This window comes from Lissotriton helveticus, chromosome 8, assembly GCF_964261635.1.
Source record: "Lissotriton helveticus chromosome 8, aLisHel1.1, whole genome shotgun sequence".
Classification (NCBI taxonomy): domain Eukaryota; kingdom Metazoa; phylum Chordata; class Amphibia; order Caudata; family Salamandridae; genus Lissotriton; species Lissotriton helveticus.
Window position 1 is genome coordinate 604,313,605 of NC_136069.1, and position 25,687 is coordinate 604,339,291.

Below are 25,687 nucleotides of genomic sequence, written 5' to 3' on the forward strand. Positions count from 1 at the left end.
CTCTGGGGCCCCCAATGACCCTGTCCCCACCACATCTACCGCAGAACCGCATACATCATCGCAGGAGCTACAAAGAATCATCAACAGATCCTTCGAGATCACCTCCTTTCCTGATGACTTGAAACACGCTTAGATCAACCCTCTCCTAAAGAAACCCTCGGCAGACCCCACCGACCTCAAGAACTTCAGACCAATCTCCCTCCTTCCCTACCCAGCGAAAGTCATTGAAAAAGCTGTCAACAGCCAACTCGTCTCCTTCATCGACAAGAACAACATCCTCGACTCCTCCCAATCAGGCTTCAGCAAGAACCACAGCACAGAGAACGCCCTCATCGCCGCAACAGACGACATCCACTCCCTCCTCGACAGAGGAGAGACTGTGGCCCTCATCCTGCAGGACCTCTCCGTGGCCTTGAACACAGTCTCACACCACACCCTGGCAAACAGACTCCACTATGCAGGAATCCGGATCAAAGCCCTCAACTGGATCCGCCTATTCCTCTCCGGCAGAACGCAGCGGGTCAGACTCCCCCCTTCATCTTGAAGCCCACACCAACAACCTGCAGAGTTCCCCAAGGATCCTCCATCAGCCCCACCCTGTTCAATGTCTACCTGGTCCCTCTCGCTTCCATCATCAGAGCACACGGACTCAACATCATATCTTACATAGACAGCACACAACTTATCCTCTAACTATCCAACAAACCCAATGTCTCGAAACACAACATTCAATAAGGAAGGGGAGCAGTCACCAGATGGATGAAGAACATCTGCCTACAACCAAAGTACTCATCATAGGCCCACATCCCGACACCTGCAATGACACCTGGTGGCCCCCCGTCCTCGGGGACCTACCCTCACCCACAGACCACTCACGTAACCTCAGAATCATCCTGGACTCCAAACTCAAAATGGACCACCAGAACAATGCCGTCACCACTTCGTGCTTTCACACCCTCTGTCTCCTACGTAAAACCTTCAAGTGGTTCCTCCTCAAACACAGAAAAACCATCACCCACGCCCTCATCAGCAGCAGACTGGACTACGGCAAAGCACTCTACGCAGGGATCAACAAGAACCTCAACCACAAACTCCAGAACATCAAAACGCAGCCGCCAGACTAGTCCTTAACCTTCTGCGCCAATGCCACATCAGCCAACACCTGCGGGCACTGCGCTCCCTACTCGTTGGAAAGAGAATAACCTTCAAGCTTCACACCCACGCCCACAAGGCCCTCCACAACACCGGCCCTGCCTTCATGAACCACCCCTCTCGTTCCACACACCCCAAAGATCCCTCCGCTTAGCTCAACAGTCCCTCGCCACAATACCATGATTCAAGAAGACCAGAACAGGAGGTTGCTCCTTCTCTCTACTAGCGGCCAAAGCATGGAACTCCCTTCCACTCCACCTCTGCCAGACACCAACTCTCTCCAAGTTCCTGAAGCCCCTCAAGACCTGGCTTGTCGACAAATCACAGTGAGCTTCCGGCACTGCACGCACCCTGATGGGCAATGGTAGCCTTCTGATGATCCTCCACGAGGGCTTAGGAGCAGCATGCCCCTCCCCTCCCCTTGAGACCCTTCCGGGTGAGTAGCTGCACTCCACAAACCTTTGATTGAGAAGCAAATTCCATCTCAATGGTCTCTCTGTCTTAAGAAACAAAGACATAGCTTTCAAATTAGGGTAAGGTGTGATACAACATGTGTGAACTGGACTACATAGACTGAACTAGAACAAATACCAACTGGTCAGCTTTAATCAAGTATGTAATATGCATTAGCAATCTCTCCAATAATGTCGGCCAAAATGTGGTTATGAATGTTTAGAACTAAGCTGTTGTGAAAGAATCGCATACATCTGATGTCTTTTCAGATTCTATAAGCAGTATAATTTTAGACATACACTTTGAAAGAGGTAGAATATCCACAGCACAGCTACCACTTTTGCAAACATCCAACAACAAGCAACCAATGTCCTTTCCACCTTATTTACAGTGCATGATGTCCATGCACTCTTAAATCATCATGTCTGAAAAAAAAGCCATTGCTCAGAACATTCCAGTCAAAGTTGTAAAATAATGGGAGAGGCTTTGACTAATGAAACAAAAGACAGGCAAGCCTTTGCCCTGATGTGTGATGTCGACTGATGTACAATATTCATATGTACAATTTAAGACCCAACTTAATTTTATTATGTGATCAGATCACGGTTAAATAATTGAAATGTTTAACATAACATTCATACAGAGGATATAGAAACGATCAAATACCTCTATATCTCATTAGATATTTCTAATGGATAACATTAATTGACAGTATTAACTCATTTTAATTTACTTGAAAGATAAATTCGGAAAACAATTCAAAGATACAAGTACAATTACAAATTGCTCAAAAATATTCACAGTTCACTCTAACGTGTGAAATCTCTGTACAGGGTAGGAAGAGTGAAGACTATAAAGACTACCACAATGTCTATACAAACCCGTAATATTAAAAATAAGTCAATCATGATAGATATTATGTTTCTAAGCTTATCACATTTATCAGTAAAGCAGGACAAAATGTACAGCATACTTGCAACAGCTATGCTGATATAAGCAGCATATTGCCAAGATGTAACAATTATCAACATTGAATGTGAAAAATAAGTGCATGAAATATACATTTCTATTTGACAATAAGCACCTAATGATATTAATTATATGGATACTCATCGTGTAAGATACAGATTGGTTGAAAATGTATAATTGAGAAAATAGGTAGTATGAGAAAAACTGCATTCTTTTACAAATAGGATATTCTTAAATGATTTTAAATCAATAATTTAAATATAATGGACAGAACAGAAAATTCTCAGTGGTCATTGCTGAGGTATAAAGAATCGCCACATGAATATATACCAAAATGTTGGCATTTGCTTTAAATTTAAATGGACCAATCAGAGCAAGGTTAGATCATAAATATTTCTGTTTAAACTGAGAGGCCATAGGGTAAAGGGAAGATTTCAATAATTATCATTCAAAAGATACACTACACTCTCTGATATCAGACTCCAGTACAGCACAATCCCAGACTGGGACCCGTTTTACAGACAAGATAGATATCAATATTGACAATATGTTCTGTGAGGGGTTTAGTGCAAAGATGCCTTGACTTAATGAAGGAGGACCAGATGTATGACAAATTTTGAAGATGCACTGATTTTGCACATGAGTACCATTAAGATTGTGATATGGCTGCCCTGAAACCCTGGCATGTATCTTTCCTTCCTGTACAAACATTAGACACAAATGATGAAGCATAGGTTACTTGGGAATTTAATTTCATGAGATAATGCCCTAGTAGTGTGAGCGAGAAGATTTCAGCTAGCTGATGATAAACCAGTGCGGGTATGCCTCGTGCTTTCTATGTAAGGGTTAAATAACGTATGAAGTGTTCATGAAACCAATTAGTTTTTTCAGAGCAGAAAACATAGTCATCTAATTAATTGAGTACTCACAAAACCATGAAAAGCTGCAACATCTCTCATCTAATTTATTATCAGAAAGTTGAGAAATAAATGCACGAATTTAAAATAATGCCCCTCTTTAATCTTAGCTAAGATCATTAACAGAAAACAACCACTAAAACAATTAAATGTAGGTGTTACATATTACAACTGAGGCCAACAATACAAAAGCACATAAAGACAAACGACTGAATTAAATAATTGCATGGAGAAGAAGGCATTTTTAAGAAAGTTGGCAACAAGGGAAACCATCTCACGATTACAGTTATCTGACATAAGCAATGATGACAGACAGGTTGTCCGGAATTACAAAATCTGATCCTCTGAAACAAAAGGCATGATACAGAGTTGATCTGAAAAGACTACATATTTGAATGGTGAAATAAACAGGCCCAACTCAATGCAAAACTATAATAGAATTGCCTCATTTCAGTTCAACGTTATGAACACCAAACTGTTGATCGTCAGAACACAGAGAGACAGGGTTTTGGAAATAGGTGGTAGTGGATGGCACCTGCGACAAGTGTACGTGAGTTTGGTTCTCGTTGTCGTGGGGCGGTGCTGACAGGAGGGGGTTATCTCTGAACCCCCTGCGTTAAAGACCAAAGGTCCTAAGGATTGCTACAGACCTGTGCACACGTCTGTCTAAGTTGTCTGGTATACTTTGTATCATACGTCCAACCACAAGAAAATACAATTTACATAACATATATTGAACATCACAATAAACAGGGAGAATATTTGTGTGTTTCTTCTTTATTCCTGATCTGATGCCAGGCCGCATTCATCACACTAAATTGAAAGAAGTGTCATTTAGGAAGTATTTATAGATGGGCAAATTGAAAAGGCTGTGGTTTATGTCATGAAAACACATTTTGAACTCCATCTATGGCCATGGCAAAACACCATTGTATAATTATGTCATGATTTCATAAATCCGAAGTGCTTAGGAGTCAGATTAATGGAAACAAGTTGCATATGCTTCGTGTGAAGGTTTATATGATTTACAACTGCATATTGCAGATATTGCTGACGTTTTCAAAAAAAGTCCTAGACATGTTCCAGGGAAACATAACATTTTTAAAGATTTTCATGTCTATTTAATAATACTCATCTGCAGCGCAAAATATTCCCAGGTGCTTCACCATCTGCACAGTTGTTTCCACTTATCCATACTACAAACCATTTTTCATGGGAAGAAACCCATACCTTTATGAGGCGCTGAGGCATTAACAAATACTTTACATTTATAATTTTAAAAAATATCCACATTTGGACATTCTGTCCACTAGCTAATACATATTTACTTACACTACATTGGTTGCATGTACCAAAATAAAGCTGTCAACCCTCAATTCAATTCTGAGTAAGTGTCAATTGTAAAAGACATCCTTAAATGGCACAGAACGGGCATCAAGAAATTATCAAATCTCAGAAGTATTTAAACATAGGTAAAGTTGTAGATAAGATGGTTCTTACCCTGTCTTTCCTGCAGTGTATCCTTAGCAACCTAGGAGACAAAGATATGCAAATTAGTGGATGATTCTTCCCAAAAAATGTTTAAGTCGTGGTTGATATTAATGAACAACGTGTTTCCAGTCTTTAAGAATGTAAACATACATAGAAAAACCTTAACTCCTAGAAAATCAAAGACTCGGAATTAGTTTAATTTGCATACCCTGGCGAGTCCCTCTTGAAATTGATAGCAGTACGAATCTAGGTACGTTGAGATAGGAGAATTTGGGTTAAAACTTCACTTATTGAAGTCATAAATGCTCATAGTTTCTGTACGGGATACTGATCCATAACCAGTTAATGATCAATGAAACAGTAATAAGATCTTGCAAGCACTTCTGCTCCAATTTCGAGGCATTAATGCTGCCTCGGGTCTTTCAAACAACAGTGTCTGGTGAAACCTGCAGCACAGACACAAATAACTTTTGATCAGAGTTCAAATGTATCTGTCGCTATGAACAACAGAAGAAATGTATATGGGCTTATATTATACTCTTTTATGTTATGTTTATTTGTATAGCACACAACTCAGCCGGGAGGGTAGCATATCTATCACTCAAAAGGAGTCGTTTCTTGTTTGTTTCATATTGGTCTGAGGCATCATACCACACCTTTTTTAAGTCAAGTACATTTTTATGTGCATAGAAAAATCAAGTTTCTTGCAGCGTGCTCTCAAACACAAGTTCACACCTAGATGACTATTAATACACTTAATTGAAAATGTATTAGCACCTACTCGTAACTTTAGACCATTATTTCTTCAAACTGCTAGTCCTGCTGCTACTATGAACTTGTTGCACAACTGTGAAATTGTAGAACGTCTTTCATATAAACTCTATATCAGCCGCGGCAAAATGCAATGCAGGGCGCGCTACGAAATTTGTTTTATTAATTTAATTGTTTACTTACCTGCAATCATCCATATTCCGGTGTTTATCACCCCCCACCCGGCCCCTCCCCCTCCCCCGCCCCGCCTGCCTGCCCCACCCCAACTCCCTCCACGGGCCGCGGCTGCTCTATATGACATGACTACAGCGCTGCAGGCCAGTTGTCCGTTTTGTCAATGACGTATTATAGTAAGGGGCACTAATTCTATTTTTTCTATTGCACTCACAGTTTCTCTTTTATATACCTGGGTAGATTAGCCATTAAAAACATGGAACTAAAAACTCTCCTCATCCTGGCTGGCAACCCTCACTTTTAAAAAAAAATATTTTTCTGATGAAAAGTAACTGAAGCAGATTATCACACAGAATCCCATTCTGACTTAGCAATAGAGTATACCACATACCATCCACCAATTTAGAGATAATGTTAGACTCACTTGAAAAGGTAATGACACACAAGAGAGCTTCCTGCCTCTATAATATTTAAACCTGTGAAATTTAATTCTGGCCTCTAGCCACTGGTAACAAATAGATACAAGTACTTGCCCTGACAGCATGTTTAATGGAATCCAGAATTTCAGGCAAAGGAAATAACCTCATGGATGAGTATATTTAGCAACTCTTTGTTTTCTTCAACCACTGTACTTCAGCACTTTACATTTCCTGTATACCACTATATTTCAAGTCTTAGGACCTTATTATGAGTTTGGCGGTGCAGAAGCGGGACCGGCCAGCTCGCGCACTGCCAAACCCATGTAGGAACTGCCCGCCCGATATATAAATATCGAAGAATGGGGTAACCCCTAGTGATACTTTAAGGTCCAAGAGTAAGGGGGAAAAAGGACAATAATACTTTTACTGAAAATCTTGTCTGACCTATTTCCTTTTACTAGTGTCTTGCTACAGGCTCAACAACCGAGCTGTTCTACAGCAATAAGTCTTTCCATTCCAAGTTATCCAAAAATCATTGATTTTTATTAAAAGATGTTTTCGTTTTGTGTATATTTGACATTTTCTCATATTGGTATACAATTTTACGATTTTTTGTTCGAGACTTCAGTCAGTGCATACATGTACAATTATTTTCAAGTATCAATATGTGGAAATACATTCAAGTTGATAGAAAACATTTCATGTTTCACATAAACAAATTCATATTATTTACAGGTAACATACACAGAAAGACATAGAAAATCATTCTATAAGTTCATGCATATGACCCCAAAACAAATCATCAAACAATCAATCCCACCAATTAAAACTCTCTCCCACAGGCAACACATTCACACACAGACAACAATCCTGGTGAAACGTCTGTCCAACTATGTGACATACGCTGATGGTAATCCTGTGGGCCTACTCAATCTCAAAATTACCCACTATTGTGTTGTCTTTATGAGGTTTCCCAAAACTGAACTGCCCGCCAGATCAGGAGTTTCTCCTTGTCTGGCGGGTGATTCTTTGGCATTCCAGGGCGGTGCCTATGAAATAGGCACTGCAGTGGGAATGTCAAAGACACTGCCTGCATGGCATGGACTGCTGCAGTCCATGCAGTGCAAGTATTGGGATGAATGCCCACGCGGGGCACAACAAATGACCCCCTGTGTGCATTCACATGGCGTGAGGCTTTGTTTCCTCTCTGCCACGGTTTTCATGGTGGGCTCACCATCATGAAAACCTTGGCTGAGAGGTAACTCGTAATATCCTTGGAGGGTCCGTGGCGGTCCCGCTAAGCATATTGAGGACTCAGGAGCACAGCGCAACCGCTAGGGAACGGCAGTTCTCTGGCGGTTGCGATGATTGGGGTGGACCCACGGTGACCCGACCGCCCTAGTTGTAATAGGGTGGTCAGGAGACCGCCACCTTGAGTTTGGACGTCCTTGAACCGCCAGACTCATAATATGGGCCTAAGCTACTAATCATGAAGCATCACCATAAATTTGTAAATTTTTAACTTTCCCATTTCGTAATCATACAGATCACAACTAATTAGAGTCTACTCTTATGATGTTGAAAAGTTGTCCTGAGGCCAACCCCCAAAGAACCCTCTAGTTTCAAGTATTTCAGAGTGTACCTTTAGTTAATTTCATCAATAATGCTTTACTGTCTGGTAGCCTCTTGGGAGAGAGCAAGCTTTAACGAATGAAAATTCTTTATATAAAAAGGATTATTTACCATGAAAAAATAAATATATATATGTATTAGAAATATTAAAAACAATTAATACATTTCCATAATTACTATTCAATAATTATCAATAAATAAATAATTGTTATTCAAGTATTACTTAATTAACTTCCCATCCTAGCCCCCAACAAACCTAGCAGCCCCCAACTAAAATACCACTGAAATAAATATGCCATAATTTACATATTTAAAATTCAACTCAATAATTAGCTTACACATACTAGTTAATAGTTAATTGTTATCTAATTAGTTTCTCACCCCATACCTCTATGAACTTCGCATCCCACAACTAAAATATAATTGAAAAAATAGGTAGTCCATATTTTACATAATTAACATTAAATAATTAATTTACAAGTCTTAATTAATAGTTAATTAATTATTTTCTAATTAACTTCCCATGAGATACCCCAACAAAACTAGCATTCTGCAACATGAATATAAGAAAAATAAATACGTATTTCATACATTACATAATTAAAATCAAATGAATAATTAAGTAGCAAAAAAGAATTCCTTCTTAAGTAATTATTCCTTAAGTAATTATTCCTTAATTAACTGACCACCCTAAACCCCTAGAAGCATAGCACAAACCACAACTAAAATAAAAGTATAATAAATATTTCATAAATCACATCATTAATAGTCAATTAAATAATAATTAACAATTAATTGCTGGTTAATTATTACATAATTAACTTTCCACCCTATCTCCCACCAAACCCAACAACCCACCCCGACTCTATAGATTACTATTCAAAATTATATAAAAATTCTAAATCACTTAAAATAACATGCTATATGTTTCTTAAAAATAACATTTATATAAACAATAGTCACTTAAAAATTAATACATATATACTAAAACACAATAAATTACTACTGACAATGATATTAAAAACGTCAATATTATTTAAAACGATATTGCTTACCTCACAAACCAATATTGTTGCATCACGTAATCTATGTATCACGATATTTATGTATCCCTATTTTTATGTACCACGATATCTTATTTCCAATATTTCTGTCTCCAAATAGTTACAACTCGATATTTTGTCCAAACACTAACTTATTCATCATTGTTCCAATTTATATTCCAAACCCAATTCAAGACACAATAATCAATTTGGAACTCATTTCACTGCATGGAATGAAGCATTAAAATTACTAATATAAAATTAAAACAAACAACATGCTCCAAATATAGATGAAATGTAGACAGCTTAACTCATAAACTTGCACGTTATATTCCTCCCGCTTAAAATAATGGCTGTATTTTTCAGTTATTAAAATGGTACTATGTCTACCAGCCACTAGAAGCAAGATGCCGATTGTGTGTAAAGGTGGCACTTTGAAATGGGAGAAACTTAAAGTAAAGTCTTAACTTTGTTTATATAGTCATAAAACGTATAATTTTAATGTTTGTATATCTCTATGGGCCTAGTTATGACCTTTCAGAAGAGTGGTGGTGTGGCAGTGCAAACCCCTGCATCACCTCTCCGCTGAAGGTCCTCACCGTTCGCCCACCTGATTACTACTTTAGAGTGGTCTGGTGGGTGGGCGTCATGGTGGTTCCACCTGCGGTGCCCTTGCAAAGGGGGCAGTGCCTTTTAGAAGGCACTGCAATAGGAACGCCTGACAAGGTTCCAGCACGGCATGAACTCGAAAGTCAATGCCGTGCAGGAACCTATTTGCATGCACACAGGGGGCACATGTTATGCCCCGCTGTGTGCATCCATATATATTTAATGTCACAGGGGGGCCCTGTAGGTCCCCCTTTGTTTCCTCTCGCCATGATAAGCCTGGCGGAGAGTAAACTTGTAATATGCTTGGAAGGATCATGGCGGTCCCGTCAAGCATATTTCGGCCTCTGACCACCTCTCCTATGCCTGTGCCTGAACAGCCATCCTCTGGTGGAATGGGGGGTCTTAGGCCAGTCTGACAGCCCGAATTGAAATTGGGCGGTCGGACTGTCAGTGCATCGGTGGCTGGATCCAGCACCGCCACACCACCATGAGTCTGGTAGTCCTCGGACCGCCAGACTCGTAATAGGGCCCTAGGTGTCACATTTACAAACACCAGGCATCTTGCTCCCAGTGGTCTGTAGAAATGGTGCCATATTTATGACAGAAAAATACAGCTATTTGTTTAAATGGGAGGAATTTAAAGTGAAGAAGCAAGCTTCTTTAAACGTTAACATGGAACTGGCTTCATTGAAAGTGGAGAAAGGCGTTACTACTTAGGGCCTGATTGCGAGTCTGGTGGTCGGAGGACCACCAGGCTTGTGGTAGCGTGGCTGTCCACCAGCCTCATTACGAGTTGGGAGGTCAGACCACCCTGGGACCTCCAATGCCACCAGGGAACGGCGCAGTTCCCTGGAGGTGGCGTGGTGGTCAGAGGCCCTAAAATGCTTGGTGGGACTGCTGTGGTCCTGTCAAGCATATTACCAGTTTCCTCCCCGCCGGTGGAGACATGGAGGTTCCTCCTCCATGTCAACCCTGGTGGAGAGGAAACCGTGCCTCCTCTGCTTGTGTATGCACACAGGTGGGCATAACATGTCCCTCCTGTGTGCATGCACAACAGCTCCTGCATGGCATGGATTTTTTAGTCCATGTGGTGCAGGAACCTTGTGAGGTGTTCCCACTGTGCAAAAAACAAACGGGGGAGGTAGAGCAAAGGGGACTGGATTCTTGCTCCACAGGAATATTAAATAAACAAGGAAAATCCAACCCGTAGGTAGAGTGAAGTGTTCAACGAATGTTGGAGCACTTAGTGTTGTGTTAAATACCCCTCACACACCAACAGGCCCCTTGGTGTCATGCTTCATCATCGGGGTCTTCGCACCCCTCTAACGGGATGCGGCGTGCTGCGACCTACGACTACGCGGGAGCACTTATAGTATTTGACTATGTGTGGTGCATGTGTGTGGGGTGTATTTATAAGTGAGTGGTGGGACGTGGTGAAGGATTAAAAAGTACCTGGCACATGAGTATAAGGGAAAAAAAATTATTCTAACTCTGGCTGGTTCTATTAAAAAGGGTGCAGTGTGAGGTCAAATCTGTAGTATTAATGAACAGGACCTGTGGTGTGCGTCGACATGTTTCGGAGTCAAGCTCCTTCTTCAGGACGGGGGCACAACTTCCCACCTTACTCACGTATTTCTAGATAATATCAAGAATATTTTATAAAAAAGTGAAATATAAAGCTAAATGTGCCTACAGCGGTCTCCTACAAGCTCAATGACTTACTTCAGCGGAGCAGCGTATGGGGGAAGACGGTGATTACTATGTCCCTAGTCAATTGCAAATCAAGCAACAAACACCCCAGACGTTCCTAGTTGCTCATGAAGCAAGCATATATATATTTACAACAAGGGGTGGTGAGGGACAGAGTCTCTGAATTAAGCAGAATACTCTCACCCAGTCAAGAGATCTGGGCTAGATCCAACACCGTTTTTTAGCTCATTGCATCATCCCAGTTTCAGAACCTGGCTGTATGCAAATTAGTCTGTCCCTGGCCCAGTGCATCATGGGAACAGGGCAGACCAGACTACAAAAGCCAATTCTTACACTGGGAAGGAAACAAGCTTCCGGGGACCGGTTTCTGGCATTACAGCCGTCTTCGGCCCGGCTTGCTTGAATCCTGATGGTGCAATGAGCAAGGGACTCATGTCTGAGTATACCCTTCCACGCTTAGGGTGGACAAAAATATTTACAACAAGGGGTGGTGAGCAAGCAAGCTTTATAAGTCATTGAGCTTGTAGGAGACCGCTGTAGGCACATTTAGCTTTATATTTCACTTTTTTATAAAATATTCTTGATATTATCTAGAAATACGTGAGTAAGGTGGGAAGTTGTGCCCCCGTCCTGAAGAAGGAGCTTGACTCCGAAACATGTCGACGCACACCAGAGGTCCTGTTCATTAATACTACAGATTTGACCTCACACTGCACCCTTTTTAATAGTACCAGCCAGAGTTAGAATACATTTTTTTCCCTTATACTCATGTGCCAGGTACTTTTTAATCCTTCACCACGTCCCACCACTCACTTATAAATACACCCCACACACATGCACCACACATAGTCAAATACTATAAGTGCTCCCGCGTAGTCGTAGGTCGCAGCACGCCGCATCCCGTTAGAGGGGTGCGAAGACCCCGATGATGAAGCATGACACCAAGGCGCCTGTTGGTGTGTGAGGGGTATTTAACACAACACTAAGTGCTCCAACATTCGTTGAACACTTCACTCTACCTACGGGTTGGATTCTCCTTGTTTATTTAGTGTTCCCACTGTGGCCTTTGAAAGAGGCACCACCCTGGGAACGCCTCTCCGCCCACCAGACTACAAATAACTTGTAATCTGGCAGGCGGGTGGCAGAGAGTCTCAGCAGTGAGGGGCGCGGCGGAGGACGACCGGCCACCCTTAAACCACCTAAACTCGTAATCGTGCCCTTAATGTTTAATAGAAATATTTTTCTTCTCTTTTAAATTCTTACGGTTCAACAAATTACTGTATTTTTCTGTTATAAATATGACACACTATCTACAGGCTACTGGGAGCAAAAGCCCTTCTGTCTGACACTTTGAAATAAAACAAAATTAAAATGAAGAGTTTACTTAATAATTAAGGAAACTTTTTATTCATATTTCCCCCCCCCATTTAAAAGCATTCACAAACATAATTTTGTTCTCAGCTCCAATATTGAGTTGACAAGGACTTTTTTTTACATTTACATCTCAGTGCTTCAGTTCTTCACCTCTTTCTAGACTGGTCATAAATTTGACATAGCACTGCTCATTATCAGGCCTGAGTATGTGCAGCCTGTTGCTAATAATGCAAAATTAACAACTTAACTTTAAAATGAAAATGTGAAACTGTGCTTATTTAAAAAAAAGAGCTGGAGACTGTGAGCTACTCTGAAGCTGCCTGTGAGCTACAGGTAGCTTGCAATCAACTGGTTGTAGACACTAGATCTAGCTCTTCACTCAGGAACTCTAGCAATATTGAAATTGAACATGTATATAATCAGTACTTTATTTGTAAAAGAATGAGTGCTGGTGCCCAAAGCTCTGCTGTATTAAATGTCAGTGCACCAAATACCATGGCTGCATAGTCAGCAATCCACTTCATAAGACCTTAGTCCACTACCAGTGATCTTTATTTCAACTTTGTAGTTTCCTGTTTTCTCCCTTTCTGACTGTGTTTTTAGTATTTCATTTTCTACTTCTTTCCCCTTTTTGTGATTTTTGACAGATGGTGAACCTGACTGGTCTGTAAAGGTAGCACTGAGGAATGGGACATCATCTTGCCCCAAAAAAACAGTCACACAGCTCAATTTCGCCATTTTGACATGCTTTTTTTCTTTCAAATGTTCCATTCTGTAATCAGAATACTCTCTTTTAAACCACTACATAATCTTCTTTTCACTTCTTTTCATCTTTTTTATGAATCCACCGGCGGAATTTATTTATTGCCATTTTTCAAGTTTCTTATATTCTAACTGTGGCCATCCGGACCTCTTGTAAGAATATGAATAGTGCATGATTCATCACAAGCAGATTTTATTGTGTAAAAACCCAATGCATTTTGGGCCGCCTCGCGCCCTTCTTCAGGGGTCACTATAAATAACAAACAACATCATAATTACTGTATGTGCTTATTATGAATACTCGTGCAACAAGAGGTACAATAAAAAATCTATCCGTTATGCCACATTTACAGGATAAAATCCTTATTATGCACATACAACACTCCAATCACTTAACATCATCCTCCCCCTCCCTATTTTCTACATTCCTCCCCCTTCTAGTGAGAGTGTCATCAATCTCTTTATTTGCTGATCTCTACCCCTTCTTCCACCGTGACCGTCATCAATTGCTCTTTACTAGATAACCTCCCCTCCTATCGAGAATGTTTAAATCACTGCGTGTTTTCACAAACTCTCCGTTTTACTACCACTTACAACTGTTCATTATAATTTAATTGCACTCCTTCTACCCCGTAGAAAACGTTAACTCATACCTCCCCATGCTGTCAGATTGCTTTACATTACAGCCTCAATCCCAGTGATTTACGTACCTTTGTGAAAGTTTTAAAAAGCCTGACGTCCTCATCGTAACCGATCACGGTTTCACCATTCTCCCTCCCACTTTTTAAAGAGCCTACCACTTCCTGCCTTCTCCCCATTGGCCCGATAATCCGAGTGATTAAGTAGACGATAAAAAAAAGAAAAAACTGGTACAAGAGGTGTGCATCCCTTTCTTACAGTGTATGGTCTGTAAAGGTTTCACTATAGAAAATAAATACCTGACACTGATCTTTAATGGCATTTGAGGACCATTTTTAGACCTTGACAGGGATTTTTACACATATGCCCAAGCATGTTGATTTTGGCGTGATTTAATATTTTCTTCCTATTTTGCAGGTATTTATATATTTATTAACTAATAGGTTTTCACTTCATACAACAAAGGGGTTAATGTTGTTTCGTTTTAGTGAATTTAAGGAATTTTTTAAAACAAAATTTGACAAAAAATAGAACTCAGGCAAACAGCTGTAGTAAGTACCAACTATCAAAGTATTTCGACGGAAGGTCTGGGTGTCAATCTCAGCACTGTATACAGAGCTGTAATGGTTGTTGAGGTGCAGTTTTCTATGTATAATGGCTAAATGCCATACACCTTATTGGAAGTTACAAAGAGGAGAACATATTCTAATATGGGAGGGCCTGGAAGGATGCCCAGGGGGTTTTATTTCTCAGAAGTTGCACATCATGCATTTGCTTATAGGAAAATTATGTTTTTTGGGCAAGAATTTCTTTGGGGTCAGATAGGTGAATTATATCTCAGTATATATGGACCTGAAGGGAGGCCACTGGCCACCAGTGCTACTAGGGTTTCCCAGTGTAAAGTATCTATTGATCACATTTTTGATATATTTATTTATTAGTTTGTGAAGTAGCAGTTCCCTAGCTTCCAGACAATTCTGAATTCACCCATCCAAGCTGTTTCTTAGTCAATTGGTACATGGGTTGTCTAAATAAAAAGGGCTGGTGAAGGGTACTTTGGATTTTAAAATGTTTTATGATGTTGGCAGCAATGCGCCAATCACATTGAAAGATCAGCTATGAATCTGGCTTAGATGAAAGGATCGGGAGAGTGTCAGTGTTGTCCCATGACTGTCAAAGCATACACACACACAGAGGTCAGTCAAGAGGAAGTATGGGTCTGCAACTGTGGTCACTAGTATTTGCCTCTTCTGAATGGGTCGTTGGCTGATGATGGGAGTGCTGGGTATCCTGTTTCCTTTTTCCCAAGTGACCTCTCACAACTGGTGATTGGCTCCTCAATCATTTTAGACTTTTAAAAGGGAGCAGATTCCTGATGCTCCTGCTAGAAGGCTGTATGTAAAAATATTGTTAGCAAAAACAAAATATCTGACAGATATAGTGTGTCCCAAATGTTGCTTACATAAATTCGCTCCATTGGGCGTAGATTGTCTATTAATAACTCTGGGGAGATTATATTTTTGTAAACAATATTTAGGAACATGCAGCCTGATTCATCAAGCCGAAATCGGCTCGCAAAGGGCCAGATTCTGAGAATCTGGCCCTATGCGAGCGCTATTTTTGCATTTGGGATTCATCATCCCAAATGCAAAAATCGGTAATAGCGATTTCGCTATTTTGCGAGGAATTACATTTAAGGAATCTCTATTTGAGATTCCTTAAATGCAATTCATCATCCATTTAAAAATTGCGAATTCGCAATTTCGGCCCGCTATTTACCGCGAGGTCAAACCTCGTGGTAAATAGCGAAAACTTAGAAAAATGCTTTTAAAAGCATTTTTCTAAGTTGCATGTTGCACACACACATGTCCTTTGGACATGTGTGTGCGCAACACCTGTTTCAATTTGCATTTAAGGGGTGCTACAGGGTGTCCTTTGGACACCCCTGGCACCCTTTAAATCGCTATCTTATTTGCGATTAGCTAATTGCTAATCGCAAATAAGGAATACTCCCCATTCATTCCTATGGGCCAAAGGCCCATAGGAATGCATGGGGAGTTATTCCTTATTTGCGATTAGCAATTTGCTATTCGCAAATAAGGAATGTGTAGGAATCACAATTCTTTTTGCGATTTCTACATGAATCCCGTTTTGCGAGTCTGTAATAGCGATTCCTTATGAATCGCTATTATAGACTCGCAAAACGGGTCTTTGATGAATCAGGCTGATGATGTTTTGGTCACCTAATTTCTACTTAATTCTATCCTACAAAAAGTTTGGTAAACATTAGCAGATTAAAAACAGAGCTGTACTAGTCTGATGTTATGGAATGGGAAACATGAAGCTCTTTTCATGTTTTTCTGAATTATAGAAAGTTGTATTTGGCTCCTATAAAGAGGTATAAATAAAATTGTAGTAGTCCAGCTTCACCATCACCATTCTTCACCTGAGAATTAGTGGTTTAATCACTTCATATTTTTAAAGGTTGACTGACATTTCAGAGACAAAAAAGTCCAGGTTTTTCACCATCTCAGTCTTTTGTGTCTCATTTTAGTTAGACGGTCAATGGAACAGCATTATACTTCTTGTTGCCCAATAGTAGATCTTCAGTTATGGCACCATCTATTAAGGATCAGGTGGGCAAATGGCAATTGAAGGTGTAGCTATGAATAGGAATGCTGCACAAGAGCTGTTAATTTTCAGTTCATTTTAGAATCATCCTCACCCCATCACAGTTCTAGCCATGGTGTAAGATGTGTTGTGAATTGATAATCATAGTTATTGTCCCAAAGTGTTAAAAATAGGACGAGTTGAAATAGCTTCCCCCATACCAGCTTGTCTTTGTGTCTTGTGGACTGGCCTATGTCTATATCTACATATATGACTCTGATGTGCCTTGTTACATTAATACATTTAGGTGTGCTTTAACTGTCAGTGTATGATGATACTACTCAAGCCTCTTACTGTTTGTTGGCTGTGTAAAGGTTTTGTACTTAAGAGAGTTTGCTTTCTATCTGTGACTAGTACTATCATATCAGCCGCAGGCCGTGGAGGGAGTTACGGGATGGCAGGGAGGTGGGGAGGGGGAGGGGCAGGGTGGAGGGTGCTAAAAACCGGCATATGGATAATTGCAGGTAAGTAAACAATGTAATTAATAAAACGAATTTGGTAGTGCGCCTTGCATCGCAAAATGCGATGCAGTGCGAGCTACGAAATTCGTTTTATTAATTAAATTGTTTACTTACCTGCAATTATCCATATGCCGGTCTTTAGCACCCTCCACCCTGCCCCTCCCCCTCCCCGCCTCCCTGCCCCACCGTAACTCCCTCCACGGCCCGCGGCTGTATCATATCATCATTTTTATATAAAACAATGTAAAGAAAAACAGGGAGTGTTGAGGAACAATAAACCTCCACCAAAATAATAAAAATTAGCTTGTCTACACTTAATTCACAGCAACACAGGAACTTGATGCTGCAAGATGTATACCCTCAGCACTCACTCAAGGCACACTGCAGTCTGCCACATCAACATCCTAGGCTTCTCCTTACATTACACTCTAATGTTCTTGGCTCCTCACAGCAAATCCCTTTAAGTTCCCCTGCGACCATACCCTGTCTTCCACCCATAACGTGGTCCTCAGGCTCCTGTACATTTTCTCACCAAAGCCTACATCACATCTACTATAAGTGTTCCTTCCAAGTCGCTCAGAGCTCCAAGACAAGTATAATTTTACAATTACCACCTATTCACTAAAAACCTTAAGGAAGGAGAAATAAAGAAAGTCCAAAATATCTTGATCCAAAATAATGTACTCTCTTTTACAGAAACTTCACCTCATTTGACCCTCAAGCTTTTCACTTACCCCCTTAACACTTTCCCTTGACCAAAAAAGGCAATATTTTGAAGAGTGCGCAATTTGGTCTATTTCATGCAACTTTGAGTATATTATGAGTCATGATAGAGCTGACTTTGTGTTCTAGTGTAGATGGTTTCATTCACTAGCATACTTTTCCATTTCGCACAGCGATGGTTTTCTTTCAAACACACACACATCTACACTCACACCTCCACAGACAAGCACACACAGACACACACACAAAACACAAACACATTGACCACACCAACATAGACATTGTTCTCTAATATTTAGCTCAAAGTCTACCCTAGTCATGGCAGAAATTCGACAGCCAGACAGAAATGCTCACAACAGATAGCACTAAACACCACAGGCTCATGCAAATGGAAAAATAATTTAAGGTCAAACGTACTGTCTTTGTCAGACAATGGTTTACTGTTTTTTCACATTAGGACATATTTTAGCAAACAATTTAAAAGGTGAATTAAAAAAAATGGTTAAGTATCTCCACAATGAAAAAGCGATTTGTTGCACTGATTAGGTCTAGCTGTGTCAGAAATATACTGAAATCATCCAGACTCCGAATCAGGCAATGCAACAGCAGGAAGTGTGGCTGCAGTGTATCTTGGGGTTTCAAGCACCAGCAGTTTACTTTAATGAGATTAGAGAAATAAAAATTGAGATCTAGATATAATACTGATGGCATGCCCTGGAAATTACTATCATTTAATTAAAACAATTAATTGGCTTATCAAACGAGTCTATATTTACAGAGCAGCACGTGGCTACGCTAAACCGTTTTGCTCTCATTAATACCAGTGTCCATTTCTTTTCCTATTTTCTTGATTGAACACTCGGGATTATTTGCGCTTTCAATCAGAAGATTGCGGGAAAAGGTTAGCTAGGATTTGGCCAACAAAATGCCTGGTACTGTACTGGTACAAAAAATGTAAAGCCCTTAACTGGCATATGAACAGAAAGACAGAACAAGCTCAGTGAGTGCATTTCAGGACAAACTACACAAATTAATTTAGGAAAAGGCAAATCATCGTTTCAGAAACACTGCGACTTGGAGATACATATTTGAAACGTGTGCTTAATGAAAGCAGAGGTCACAGATGACTTTCACTCGGTGACCGTGCCACACTTGTTACATTCACCTGCTGACACCAAAATGTGATCCTCTAAACATATTTCATATGTGATCTGCATATATACCTGCAAGTAGTCAAAAAACGTGGTATGATGTGTGTTCTGTAGGTTTCAAGGACTACTTGTCAAGTTCATGCATATTAACTAAAACATATTATAGAGAATACATCTCAGACACTAATTTGCATATTGCAATATTATTATTGGATGATATTTTAGCTACAACAAATGGACATTCCAAATGTTAAATGTTAACAAAGGGCCAATATACATTGGAAATTGTTATTTTAATTGAATATTTAATTTATCCCCCGAAAATGCACATCACATCAAATGTCATCATGTCAATCGCTTTCACCACAATTGTTTTAATAATCACCTTTAACACATAATGAGAACTTGACTTTGGGAACCTTTAAAGGCAATACACGTGGACACTTGCAGCATTTTCTGCATACATTAGGATTCATGAATGGTTTTCCTTATTTCAGACTAACCAAAAATAACTGGTCAGGATGGGCAACAACACCTCTGCCCTATCCCTGTGACTTAGTGAGATCCCTCAGGAACCTATCATTATGCTTCTGATGTTCACCTTAGATATGGAGCCACTGTGACTCATGAAGGAGGAAGGGGATTGTGATTCATCTGAATGAAGATGATACCCACCTGTACCTAAAAATAACTTCACCTAAAGACATTAGCACTACACAAAATTGTCTAACAAATCTCCACAACTGGAAGCCAGTGAACTTCCTAGAGATAAATCGCCAAAAACCGAATTGGTCCTCATTATACTTCTTCATGAGTCCAAATTCAAAATGGACTGGATAGCTCAACGTTGATTACTCCCACTTACTCCAGTAAATTAGGTTAAATCACTGGGATTGTGGTTGATGCCCATTGGCCTTGTTTATGAGTCAAAGATCACTCACACTATTAGAGATGCAACATTATTTCTTCACTTCTTAAGAAAATGTCAACACCAGCTTCATCCTAGTGCCTTCTGCACTCTTTTTCTGTTTCACTTGGAGTAAGACAACTCTGCTCTAGCAGGTGTACCAAGCTCATCATTAACGCTGATGAAGCCATTCTACATCCAGCAATTAGGATGATATCTGGAATCAAAGGGTTTGACTGCATACTGCCACTATTAAATCAACTTTAGTGGCTTACTCTAGAAGCCAGAATAAAATGTAGCTTAGTTTGCATGATACACAAGGACAGTCACAATCAACACCCAAACAACCTAACAGCCTCTCTGTTAGATTTGGGGGTCTCATCAAAAATAAGTATTCTTTATATAGACTTATCACAAGACCACAAACAAAAAAAAATCCACAATACTGTACTTAAAATGGTAGTTTTAGCTTAGTTCTCTTTAGGTCTTAAAATGCGACACTTTGAGTCAATGTACCCTAAGATTCGACATGCAGGGCAACGAAAGTGTTGCAAAGATGCAAATGCAGCAAAAATCCGGTGCAAAGAAATAAAGACGTCAAGTTCTTCCTGATGCGGCACGCTTCTCCTATGTTGCAGGAAGTCTCGGCTCGATGCGTCAGCTGCAGCTGCGACACCCTTGTTCAGTGATGCGACGACAGCGGCTTTGGCGGCGACACTCTTCTCCAATTGTGCAAGACGCATCCGCTCAATGGAACAACTGCAGCGGTGACACCCTTGTTCAGTGATGCGACGATAGCAGCTCCGAAGGCGCCACTCTTCTCCGTGGATGCGAGACGCTTCTTGCGATGCGGTGTAATGCGATAACTACAGCGGCGACATCGTTACTCAATGTTGCGACAGCAGCGGCTGCGACAGCGACATGCTTCTTCCTCGTTGTGAGACGCTTCTCTTGATGCAGTGCAATGTGTCAGCTACAGCGGTGAAATCCACGATGCGACGGCAGCGGCTGCGACGGCAACACGCTTCTTCGGGGTTGCGGGACATTTCTTGAGATGCGGTGCAATGCATCAGCTACAGCGGCGACATCCATGTTGCGATGGCAGCAACAGCGACATGCTTCTCCCTCTTGAGTCGGGCTTCCAGCTCCTTGCGACTCGCAGTCCCTCAGAAGGCCCAAAACGGCAGCAGGCACTTCCAAAGAACTCTGGGGAGATGGGGGTTTGACACTCCACAAGAGGTGGAGCCAGCATTGTGGAGGAAAGGCACAGCCCTGGAGCACTCTGTTGACATGACTCCTTCTCTCCTTTCACAGTGCAGGGCAGAGACATCAGATGCACCACAGGAGGTAGAGCCAGCATTGTGGAGGGAAGGCACAACCCTATTCAGGTCACAGGTGCAACTCCTCCCTCTCCTCTAGATGCAGATCTGTCTATTCACCACTGGGCTGACACATCTTAATTTTATCCACTTTTACACCCAGGACTATATTATGAACCAATTCTAATTTCCCTTTTTCATTAAACAAGTATAGCAAGAAACCTTGTTTAGCTACACCCAAGAAGTACCTTTTCAGTATGCATAGCCAAATGTTATATTTTTAGAACAAGGGCTCTATCGCACCTAGGAACACTAGTCGACAACATTAGCAACATCCCCAAACATTGTAGCAGTGCATCGGACGTTTTCACACTACCTCTGTAATGGAAAAACGTGACAGAGCCAGACTGGATTTCTGGCCAACTGGATGTCTCTCTATCAGTGAAGTGAAGTGAAGACAGTGAACCTGAGCTGTGCAGAGATGCATTTAAGGGAAATGAAAGAGAGAGTTGCAGTACAGAAGCTTTCTTAACACATTAAAAATATTATGGAAGCAAACAAAGAGGAATGCACACACATGGAGGAAGTAGCTATGAACTATAATGGAAGGAGCCTTTCAATGTAGACAGCCGCTACACTGATTGTCAGATTGAGATAATGGTCAGTCCAACCTTGTAATTCACCTCACCGTGCCTTGGTGCAGTCCAGCACACTCGCCATAGGTTCTATCTGAAGTACTTTTGCAAGGGTATCAATGATTGTTGATAAACAAGGATATCATAGATTGGACAGAACGTGAAACATTGGATACAATATAAGTCTCTATGCCTTGCCCACAAGAGACATTTTTTATGGATAGGACCGGGCAAATCATTTCCAGTAGTATGTCCAAATATTTGCATTGGTGTCAGGGAGCCATCAAATTTTAGGTGCACCCTGTAATCACTGGGCTCACCAAAGTGGTCACCTTTTGTTAGTTGTGGACAAGGGAATGGAACTTACATTCTATTAAACATATACAGGTAGAGAAGCTTATGTTTTTAAGGAAAGACCTTAAGACTGCCTTGCTCTGCTAGCTTGAGTCCAGGTGTCTGAGTCCACACGTCATTCAAGTCAGATTTTATTGTGTTATCACTAGCAACTCTGAGCCATAGTTTGGTGCATACTGTTCATATAATCAACCACATCCTTCACCACAATGCAAATGTTGTTCAATACACAGTCACAAGTACTTTCCAAATACTACACTGAAAATTAAACACAATTGGTTTGAAACAAGAGAAACATTTCCATCTAGTTAAACTTTATTTAGAATGCAGTCTCACATTCTGATTATCAAAAAAATTGACAATATTGAAACTAAATATTTTAAAACATTGGAATGTGGAGCACTACATTAAATACATTGGATGGCTCCGTGCTTCTATGGACCAGTAAATACCTGCAGAGCAACATTCCAATGTTGATTTTGTTCACAGCTGTTGCTGTGAATAAAGGCCTGTCAGAGCCTGAGGGGATTTAAAAACCCTTGAGCTCCGAGAGGCCTTTGTTTTATTTGTTAGAACATTCTGCCCCCAGGTGGCAGAATGTTCTAATAGCCTTATAGCCCTTTGTAGCTGGGCTATACCGGCCATTAAAGTCCCACTCCCTTGTTAAAGGCCGGAGCCGAAAATGTTGGTATAGCCCTAGAACATTGGAATGTTGAGAGCTCCATTGAAGACAATGAAGTGGTTCAGGGTTTATAATGGCTGGTATAAGCCTGAAGCTCCAACATTCCAATGTTTGTCTTACAGACAGTTTGGCTCTATTTTGAAGCTAGAACATGTTATCTTTAATGGGTAGAATGTTCTAGGAGCCTTATATCATTACTGCCTCTGGTTATATCGGTTATTAAGTTTCTTCGACCATGGTTATAGGCCTCAGCCTGAGTCTCGGGCCTACAACTTGGGTTCAGGGGCTCTAACAACCAGTATAGCCCTTGGCGGGGAACTGTAAGGCTATGTTGTTGGAACAAACTGGCATTCAGCACTGACTTTTTCAAAAGTGACTTTTCAATTTTTAATAGCTGAAGTACATAATTAAAATTAAAGACATTATTATAATAAAGGGCAAAGAGGTCCAAGTATTTGAAGTTAGATTGAACAAATAATTCTTCTATCAAAATTAAATTACAAGAAGAACACTGAAATCCCCATGAAACAAGAAACTCAATGGACAAAACTACTTCTTACTAAAACTTGATTGCATTATGTTAGAGTAATAATCCAAGATAATGTTGTGTTATGGCATTTCATTTCTTTTCTGCACTGTTAGGCTTCTTAACAGTATTTCCAAAAGCACTGACTCTAGGTAAGTCATGAATTTATGAAAGGCAACAAGGAAAAACTTGTGAAAGGAATAGAATGAGGAGAAGCTGCAAAGTTGCTGAAAGGTCACTATAATGATACAATACGTTTATTATAGGTAGTTTGAGAATAAATAAAAAAACTTGGGTTCAACCAAAGCTAAAATATGTGCCTGTCTGTATGCTTTAATCCTAGTGACATTAGTAATCAAGTGTGATTTGCTTGCTAGTCATAACCACTGGTTTGGAGCGTACCTTATTGACAAGTCACCATATTTATACTGGAGAAACACCTTGGTATATCATTGCGTCTGAGGTCCTCAGTGATTTGTGAACTGAACCCATCTATAACTTTAGGCTTCATAGTTTTTGATGCAGCAGCTTCTTCACACAACATAATTTGGTCTGGCTATTCCAAACTGCCAAACATTTTTGGGAGGTGGAAAGAAGGTTGTACAACTCTTCATACAACAAAAAGTCACCTCAGAATATTGAGAGGAAAACTGAGTCAAACTACAGGCCTATATGAAATGAATGTAATGTACTGGTTATTGACAAATGGCCATGGATTCAGAATGGATAATATATTTTTCTTTCATTAGGCCATACCATGGTATATAATCTTGCAAGTCTAAGTTAGATAGACAATCCTTGAAAAATGGAGCCCAGTAGAAAAATGTCCGTTTTCTTCCTCTTTTAGGTTTAGTATCACAAACCCGCTAAGATATTGTGATAAAAGTCATTACTGCTTGCCAGTTAGAGATTGCAATGTAACCCTTATTGACATTCACCAAATCATGGATTGGTTATATAGTGCAAAGTTTGTCTGTGGTCACCAAGAATAGACTAATGCCTTCTCCTGGCTAGAGCATCACATCATCCTCAACATCCATTCACACCGCCTACGTGGGCCACCACAGAGTTTGAAGACTGGTGTTGTTAAACAAAATTCCTTTTTCAGAAGCCAGTACAAGCTGCACAGAATTTTGTTTTCTGACTTTGGCTGAAATGACAAGAATGTTAGGCTTCATTTTAGAAATGTTGCATCTGGGCCAATGCTTTGCTGCATACATTTTTTCTTCATATTACAGCAACTGACATGTGCACAGAGGTTCAAGCTTTACTCCCGACTGGATGGCTTTCGGACCAAAATCCTCACTTTTAAAACATGAACCGGTTTAACACATGAACTACACGCTCCCGACAGGGTCCTGGTCTCTCGGACAGAATGTACCGCTTAGCTGGAGACAAAGAATAAGCTGTATCATAGGAGTTTACTCCCTACCCCCTGGAACGTTAAACTAGCTGTTCTGCTTTGCAGAAATTAATCCATCCTCACCAATGAAATTAGGTCCAAGACTTCTTTCAGCATCTATAGCAGAACTTAAGACTCAGTTTATATGTTGTCAGTAAGCAGACTCCATGGCATCAGCAACAGAGTATGCTCACTCGCATAACGAAAATTGAGGGGGCCTCCCTTCATGGTACGAAGAGGGGCCCCCTCCAGGCTCAATCAGGAACTCTCTGGCCAGAGTGCAGAGCTGAGGGGGTCCCCTGGACCGTGGGGCCCCCGCACCGTGGGGGCTGTGGGTGCCTGTGTTACGCCCCTGAGTATGCTTACCATCAACATAACGGCCTGCCCGATGTATTGAGATGTGGCCAGATCTTTGGTTTAATCACATCGAAGACTACACCGTCTCCACCATCATTAACCCCCTCTGACTGCCCTGTGGATTAAGGGCCATCAGTGGCAGACCTCTAATTCCGCTGACCTAATTTAGAGGGGAGGAATAAGAGGTCAATTTTCACTGTCAGTCACTGCTAGGAAAACCCTGGCAGTAAGGGGCAGGAAAAACTGCTAAGTGGTCTCCTCGCCATGGGAGAGGACTCCAATGGTGAGGAAGCATTTTATTTTTTATTTTCAAAAAGAAAATTGTGTTACACTATTTAACTACATTCATGCAAATCCCTTGCCTCCTTGGGGACACATGATACCT

General features: G+C 40.7%; 1 protein-coding gene across 1 annotated transcript in view; it reads right to left on the reverse strand.

Moving 5' to 3' along the window:
- The window catches only part of KLF12 (KLF transcription factor 12), a 1,139,352-nt gene that overhangs the window by 897,696 nt on the left and 215,969 nt on the right, over positions 1–25,687 (reverse strand). Inside the window, exon 2 of the mRNA XM_078657427.1 lies at positions 4,992–5,022. The gene's annotated coding sequence lies outside the window, so the exon portion shown is untranslated. The remainder of the gene's footprint in view (positions 1–4,991; positions 5,023–25,687) is intronic.